The sequence below is a fragment of the Solanum dulcamara genome, chromosome 2, assembly GCF_947179165.1.
Source record: "Solanum dulcamara chromosome 2, daSolDulc1.2, whole genome shotgun sequence".
Lineage (NCBI taxonomy): Eukaryota > Viridiplantae > Streptophyta > Magnoliopsida > Solanales > Solanaceae > Solanum > Solanum dulcamara.
The window spans coordinates 5,091,057-5,099,661 of record NC_077238.1 but is presented as its reverse complement, the minus strand read 5'-3'; positions in this window follow the sequence as shown (position 1 = coordinate 5,099,661).

The window sequence follows — 8,605 nt, the reverse complement described above, 5'->3', positions numbered from 1 at the left end:
ATTCACTTTCTTTTTAAGATAAAAACTATTAATTGAGTGACTGCCTGAGAAATAAATTCAAAGTTATTTGTACATTTTCTCACAAGGCAATTAAATAGAGATAGACACTAATACTTCAAAAAGAGAAGGAATTCTTATCAACTCTTGAAGCAGTTATAAAGACCACTCTCAATCTTCTAACTAATGCTTCATGAAGAGAGGAAAATATTGTAGTGACCACGGAGGAACATCACGCGCCTCAGTAAACAGTTGAAAGTTTATTCATGAATATTAACAACATAAGACAACAAAGAAATAGTCGTGATCAGGGGCATATGTGCTAGTCCAGGTGTCACGTGTGGTGACTTTGATATCAAAAGGTTTGCTTCAGGGAGAAGGAAGAACAACAAAGTAATAATATCGATGCTAAAATTATTCTCTGATTATCCATAGAATCAGAAATTATTTGTCAATGTGACGAGTTCTGAAGAACCTTCACATTTCTTGCAGACATACATCTGTATCTTCGTATTTATCTTTTTTATATAGGCCTTCTCATTTTGGAGAGAAGATCCTTCCTTGATCTCTTATTGGGTGCTCTAAGGTAACCCAAGGAATGTGACCAATCAATATTGTTTTGGATTGATCTTGATTAAGGCAGGATTGACAGTAAGTGATGTTTTTCTTTTGAGAAATCATTTTAATAGGATATCTGATTATTAATACTCAATATTGTTGGCTTGTGGGCTTAGACTTTTCTTGATTTTTCTTGACTTGATTTGCTATCTTTCCAAGTTTAACTTTGACTTGATTGAGGATGGAATCCCTTCCTTGAAACACAACAAACATAACCTAAAAATATGTGGATTTTCCATTAAGATTCTTCATGCAAAAGAGGGTTACAAATACAAAACTTTCACTACATTGTTTCACATGATCACACTCTAATCAAGAGAAATATACATCATACTCAACAACACATTAATCACTCATAAAAATATATTATATTTTTTTACGTATACTTTTTACTAAAATATTTGTTTTAATAAAACTGATATTATTTTATAAAACTGTATATTATGATTCGAAATACACGTGCAATGCTAGAACCATCTATGTGGCACTATTTTAACAAAACAGGTCCATTGAAGAAAGTTTTGATCTTTTTTGCAAGAGTGTGAGCTCTTACAGTCCATTTTAGAATCACGTGTTGGATTATTGAAAAGCAAGCATAGAAAAACCAAATAAAGTACTTTTCTTGATGTACGAAGAAATTAAAGAGAAACCTAAAATTCAGCTTAAACGCTTGTCCGAATTGATTGTCTGTAGGTCCTTTGAGAGTGAAGTTATAGCATGTGAAAGGTATTGAGTTGTGATATTGTTGTTTATGTATATGACTATTGTGTTGAATTTACTTGTCTATGATCGGCTTACTTCTAACCGCGTGATCCTATCCGTACAACGTTGTTTTAGTGTACTGATACTACTCTTGCTCTGCCATTTTGTTGAATACAAGACATATTTAGCCGTATGCGGAGAGATTTCGGTTAAAAGAATAAAAGCTTGTTTGAAGTCCAAGGGTGAGCTATTCTGTCATGCTGCCGTGGACTTTCTCATTAGTCTCAGTCCTTCTTTCGGGACTCAGATGTTCAGACTTTGTTTAATATTTTGACTTTTTTTTAGAAGTGTTCACCTTTTTCTTACATTGACATTTGTTAGAGTTTTGGTACGGACGACTTTCAGTTTCTATAATGTGTTTACTTCCTTATATGTTGGGCTGTTTAGAATGGTTCTCCCATCGGAGGGTTAGAGTGAGTGTCAGTCACGGCGGGTCGGAGTCGTGACAAATACACTACCAAACGATCCATTATAGAATAAGTAATCGATGTTAAATTTAAAATACGAAGAAAGAAATTATTTTTTCATGATATATATATTAAAAATGATAAGTAAAAATAAAATCTATTTATGAAATAATAGAAGTAGAAGTATTTGTCTATCTAATTTTTATACTATTTGTAGACATGTGATGTTTAATTTTATTATATTTTTATTAAGATTTTCGTGTTAAAATTGACAAAATAAAAAGAATTGTTATAAATTGATGGGAATCTAAAAGCAAAATTTTTTTTTCTTTTGGGCAAATATTAGACCACTCAGATATTTATTTTGGGTGGTCAATATAATATTCTCAGAAAGGAATAAATGCCAAAAAAAAGAGAAGTTAGATCTTATCTTACAAATCTTATAGGTAAAAGTTGGTCATATTCAATTTTTGACTTTTAACTTTTTTTTTATTTACTTTTTAAAGCTTAAAAATAGATATTTAAAAGCATTTTTTATCTTTTTCAAACACAGAAAGATATTGCTAGCGTGATGATAAAGATTATCATTATTTTATTATTATTATCATCATAATCTCCTAAAATGAATTTGTTGCTCAAATAGTCAGTCAGTAATTAAAAGTTATGTACTAAATTAAGTCAATACTAGGCATTTCACAAGAAAAATCAGTCTGATCAATTTTGTAAATTTTTTAGCACTCAATTCTTTGATTTTGCTATGAATATACTACTTTAACAATTAATTAGCCGGAAGGTAAGGAAACTAAAAGAGAACAGAAGAGAGAATTATGGATATATTTTTTGTTTCTGTGTTTTCTGTATCTTGATTCATATTGCCAAACTTGAGAATTTATAGCAAAAGGAAAGGGAGCAAGTTGGACAACTTGCTTAGTGGGCCCCACCTTATCATTTTGGTGGTGGCTTCCACTACAATGACATCCATCTTTCTTTAACACTCCCCCTTGGATGTCCATATATAATGTGTCTCCTTAATAATTTTATAAGAGATAATATACATAGTTATTTTTAATATCCATATATGTTGTGTCTCGTTAAAACCTTATTAGAAAAAATCCAGTGGGAAAAAGCCTAGTGAAGGAAAAAGAGTACACACATCTGGTAATACGCCGTGAATGCTGCCTCATTAAAAACCTTGCCAGGAAAACCCAGTGGGATAAAAACCTTGGTTAAGGAAAAAAGAGTGCAACGCGTATTTTACTCCCCTTGATGAAAACTTCATTTGATATTTTGGAGACGACGTATTCCAACTTTATATCTTAATTTCTCAAAAGTTTATGTTGGTAGTGCCTTTGTGAATAAATCTGCAAGATTATCACTTGAACGAACTTGTTGTACATCAATATCACCATTCTTCTGTAGATCATGTGTGAAGAATAATTTTGGTGAAATATGTTTTGTTCGGTCTCCTTTTATGAAGCCACCTTTCAATTGAGCTATGCACGCGACATTGTCTTCGAATATAATTGTGGGTACTTTGACATTATTTTCCAGGCCACATCTTTCTTTGATGAACTGTATCATCGATCTCAACCACACACATTCTCTACTTGCTTCGTGAATTGCTATTATTTCAGCATGATTTGAAGAAGTAGCAACTATGGACTGATTTGTAGATCGCCATGATATAGCAGTTCCTCCGTGTGTAAATAGATAGCCTGTTTGAGATCGGACTTTATGTGGGTCCAATAAATAACCTGCATCTGCATAACCAATAAGGTCTGCGCAACCTTTGTTAGTATAAAACAAACCCATATCAATCGTACCCTTCAGGTATCGCAAAATGTGTTTGATACCATTCCAATGCCTTCGCATTGGGGAAGAACTATACCTTGCTAGCAAATTAACAGAAAATGTTATATCAGGCCTAGTTGCGTTAGCAAGATACATAAGTGTACCAATATCACTAAGATATGGTACTTCAGGACCAAAAATTTCTTCATCTTCTCCTAGAGGTCGAAATTGATCTTTTTCCACTTCAAGTGATCGAACAATCATTGGAGTACTTAATGGATGTGCTTTGTCCATGTAAAATCTTTTTAAGATTTTCTCAGTGTAGGCAGATTGATGAACAAAAACCCCGTCTGCTAAATGTTCAATTTGCAGACCTAGACAAAGTTTTGTCTTTCCAAGGTCTTTCATTTCAAATTCTTTCTTTAGATATTCAATTGCCTTTTGGACCTCTTCAGGGGTTCCAATGAGATTTATATCATCAACATAAACGACGAGTATAACAAATTCTGATTCCGTTTTCTTAATAAAAACACATGGACAAATGACATCATTTATATAACCTTCATTTATTAAGTACTCACTAAGGCGATTATACCACATACGCCCTAATTGTTTCAGATCATATAATGATCTTTGCAGTTTTATTGAGTACATCTCCCGAGATTTATTACATGCTTCAGGCAATTTTAATTCTTCTGGGATTTTCATGTAAATTTCATTATCAAGTGAACCATAAAGGTAAGCTGTAACTACATCCATTAGATGTATTTCAAGATTTTTATGTACAGCTAACTGATGAGATATCGAAATGTTATTCCATCCATAACAGGTGAATATGTTTCTTCATAGTTGACTCCCGGTCTTTGAGAGAATCCTTGTGCAACAATGCGTGCCTTGTATCTTACAATTTCATTTTTCTCATTTCGTTTTCGCACAAAAACCCATTTGTAACCAACTGGGTTTACACCTTCAGGGGTTTGGACTACTGGTCCAAAAACCTCACATTTAGCAAGTGAGTCTAATTCAGATTGAATTGCCTTTTGCCATTCTGGCCAATCACGTCTACGTCGACATTCTTCGACGAATTTAGGCTCAAGACTTTCACTATCTTGCATGAGGTTAAGTGCAACATTATATGCAAAAACATTATCAACCGTGATTTTAGATCGATCTAAATTTATCTCATCATCGAAAGAACTTATTGAAAGTTCTTCATTCACTTGAGTCTCGGGTTCACCGATTTATTCAGAAATATCAGGATTACTCAAATCTTGACTTTCTTTAGGAGGTTCTATTGTAGTATCATCTTTATTATTTCTCACGCTTTTCTTTCTAGGATTTTTATCCTTTGAACCCAATGGTCTACCACGCTTCTGGCGTATTTGGGATTCAGAAGCTATGATACTTGTAGATGGTCCTTTTGGGACATCAATCCGGATAGGTACATGTAACAACCCCTAAAATGTTGTATGTCGGTATTTCAATTCTCGACGAAAATAATACAGCCTCTGTATTTTGGGCATAACTTTTCATAGGTTGGTCCAAATTAGGTGATTCAAATTTCTGGGTAATCACAACATCCTTAACTACAACTTTCATGAAAAACATAACTACAAATTCGGAGTATAGGTAGGTCAAATAAATTAATCTTTGCAAGATATAGTGCTGTGACAGAATTGAGTGTTGATAGAAGAAAATTCATATCTCACTGTAGGTTGCTCCAAATTGGTTGATTCCTGAATGATATGAAACTAGACTTCCATATCTACAATTCTTATGAAGACACCAAATCCTAATAAGGAATTTATCTTATTCAAACGCAGCTTCGAAAACGAGTATTCTGTTAAAAAGAACTCATCTTACCTACCATGGAAACATCTAGATGCATTTGACATCATGCATGACATAAATTGTCCTCCATTTAACATCATCCATGACATCAATATATTCCATTAAATTTTCAGATTTTTCTTTATAATTATTTTATTTATTGTTAGGTCCCTCTTTCCCACCTATAAATACCCACCTTATTTCCTCATTTTATTCATCAAGCTTTCTTAAGCATTTCTTCTCTCTATATACTTCTTCTCAAATATAGTTTTAGTTTTAGAAGTATAAAAATACTACTCCGGTGATTCTTATACTCCGGGTAGTACACAAAACGCTCCGGCGAGAAGAAAAGGCTAGGGGTCCAAGAGTGTTCCAATTCGGAGTAAACCTTCGGATTTAAGGTATGTAAGGCTTTCATAGCATCGGATTGAGTTCGTCCATGCGCCCAATATTTAAATTCATTATAATTGAGTTATAGTTGAGTTTTATCCAAATCTTGAATTCTAAATGAATTAATTCTTCTTCTATTGAGTTAGATATATTTATGCATTAATATTATTATTATTGTTATCTCTCATATTATTGGAATTATTGTTCATGGCTACTTTCCCATGAATCCTAATTGATTTGATGTTCATGAATATTTTTACACATGTTTTGAGTAAAGATGTTGGCTTTTTATTATTTTTATTGATAAAAAGAGAGTTATATGAATTAATACTATATATGTATTTTATTGAGTTTTGAAAGAGCAAAAGAGTTGAATTTGAATGAATTTGAGAAAATGATATTTTGAGCAAGATGTTTTGATGAGATGTAAATGATGTTTTTGGAAGTATAATGATTGATGAACATGAAATGAGATGAGTTTGATGATTTAAATTAAAGTCCAATGAGACTAGATGATGAGTTTAATATGAGCACATATTTTGGGAGTAGTATTGAGCACCGAGTTGGATAAGAGTTTAATTGACTCAAACCCCATAACTACGTAGCCAGCGTAGGATGGAGGCTATGCCTCTTAAGTCCCAAAAAGAGGACTTTGATGAATGGATCCAAGATGGTGATGTCCTTTACCCTGGCAAGGTATTGGATGGATGTGGCAACGACATCGCTTCGTTGTATCATCGCTAGCTCATAAGTGATGGTTGTCGGTTAGAGAAACTCCCACTGAGTAAGCATTGCTTATTACTATTATTTTTATTATTATATTTTAAACTTGCATTACATATTCATGTTGAGATGATGTTGAGTTCTGAGCTGAGTTTTCTTGAGAGGAGTTTTTTTTGATATCTAACCTTACCTTCCTGCCATTTTACATACTCGTACATTCCACGTACTGACGTCATTCGACCTGCATCGTTTTATGATGCAGATACAGGTGTTAGAGATCCTCAACAGGCGCATCGTTGAAGATCATTTCTTTTCAGCTATTTGGTGAGTCCTTCTTGTATTCGAAGGAACTCCTTATCCTTTTATTATTGTTGAGTGTGATGTTTCTTTTGAGGTAGCCATGGATATGTCATTGGCACCATCTAAGAGTATTAGAGGCTTCATAGACAAAGTCTAATGATGTAATCGGAGTAGTTCTCCTTAGAAACTACTTCTTATAAGAATTATCTATTTTTCCTTTGATTATGACAAGCCCACATTAGTATTCTTAAGTCTTCTGCTGATGAATAAATAAGAAATGAGACCAAGTGGTTCTCTCGGAAGCCAAAAATGGTTTCTGAGTGCCGGCTACGCCTAGGGTACACTCTCGGGGCGTGACAGTACATTCACTGCAGGGATATGTGACTTAGTTATCCGTTTCAAATCAGTAAATGCATCTGGCATTTGATTTGCTATTTTCTGCAAGTGGATAATCTTCTGGACTTCCTGTTCACATGTGCGGGTACGTGGATCAAAATGTGATAGTGATGGAACTTTCCACGCAATTTCTTTTACTTTTTCGGGTTCCTTTTTTTCTCCCCCTAATGGCGGGAGAATTGTTTCATCAAATCGACAATTTGCAAATCAAGCAGTGAATAAGTCTCCAGTCAACGGTTCAAGGTATCTAATTATGGAGGGTGAGTCAAACCCAACATATATGCCCAACCTTCGTTGAGGGCCCATTTTTGTACGTTGTGGTGGTGCTACAGGCACGTATACCGCACAACCAAAAATTCTTAAATGGGCTATATTTGGTTCATGACCAAATACTAATTGCGACGGAGAGTATTTATTATAATGTGTCAGTCTGAGACGTACAAGTGCTGCTGCATGTAAGATAGCATGACCCCAAACAGTAATGAGCAATTTTGTTTTCATTAGTAAAGGTCTTGCTATCAATTGTAGGCGCTTTATAAATGACTCTGCAAGGCCATTTTGAGTATGAACATGAGCAACAGGATGTTCAATTTTTATCCCAATTGATAAGCAATAATCATTAAAAGCTTGGGATGTAAATTCTCCAGCATTATCAAGGCGAATGGCCTTCATTGGATAATCTGGGAATTGCGCCCTTAATCTTATTATTTGTGCTAACAACTTTGCAAACGCCAGATTGCGAGATGATAATAAGCACACATGAGACCATCTAGATAATGCATCTATTAGGACCATAAAATATCTAAACAATCCACTAGGTGGATGAATAGGTCCACATATATCTCCATGTATACGCTCTAAAAAGCCAGGAGATTCGATGCCGACTTTCAGGGTCGATGGTCTGGCAATTAATTTGCCTTGATAACAAGCAGCACATGAAAATTCATCATTTGTAAGAATCTTCTGGTTCTTTAACGGATGTCCAGTTGAATTTTCAAGAATTCGTCTCATCATTATTGATTCAGGATGACCTATTCGATCATGCCATAGCACAAATGTATTTGGATCAGTAAACTTCTGGTTTACGATCATATGTGATTCAATTGCACTAATTTTTGCATAATATAGGCCAGATGACACAGTTGGTAATTTTTCCAAAATATATTTCTAACCTGAGACACTCTTGGTTATACCAAGATATTCAATATTCATTTCATTTAGTGTCTCAACATGATATCCATTTCTGCGGATATCTTTAAAACTTAACAAGTTTCTTGGGGATTTAGAAGAGAATAGTGCATCTTCTATAACAATTTTTGTCACCTTAGGCAGAATTATAGTAGCTCTTCCGGAGCCTTCAATCATTTTGAAATTACCAGAAATTGTAGTAA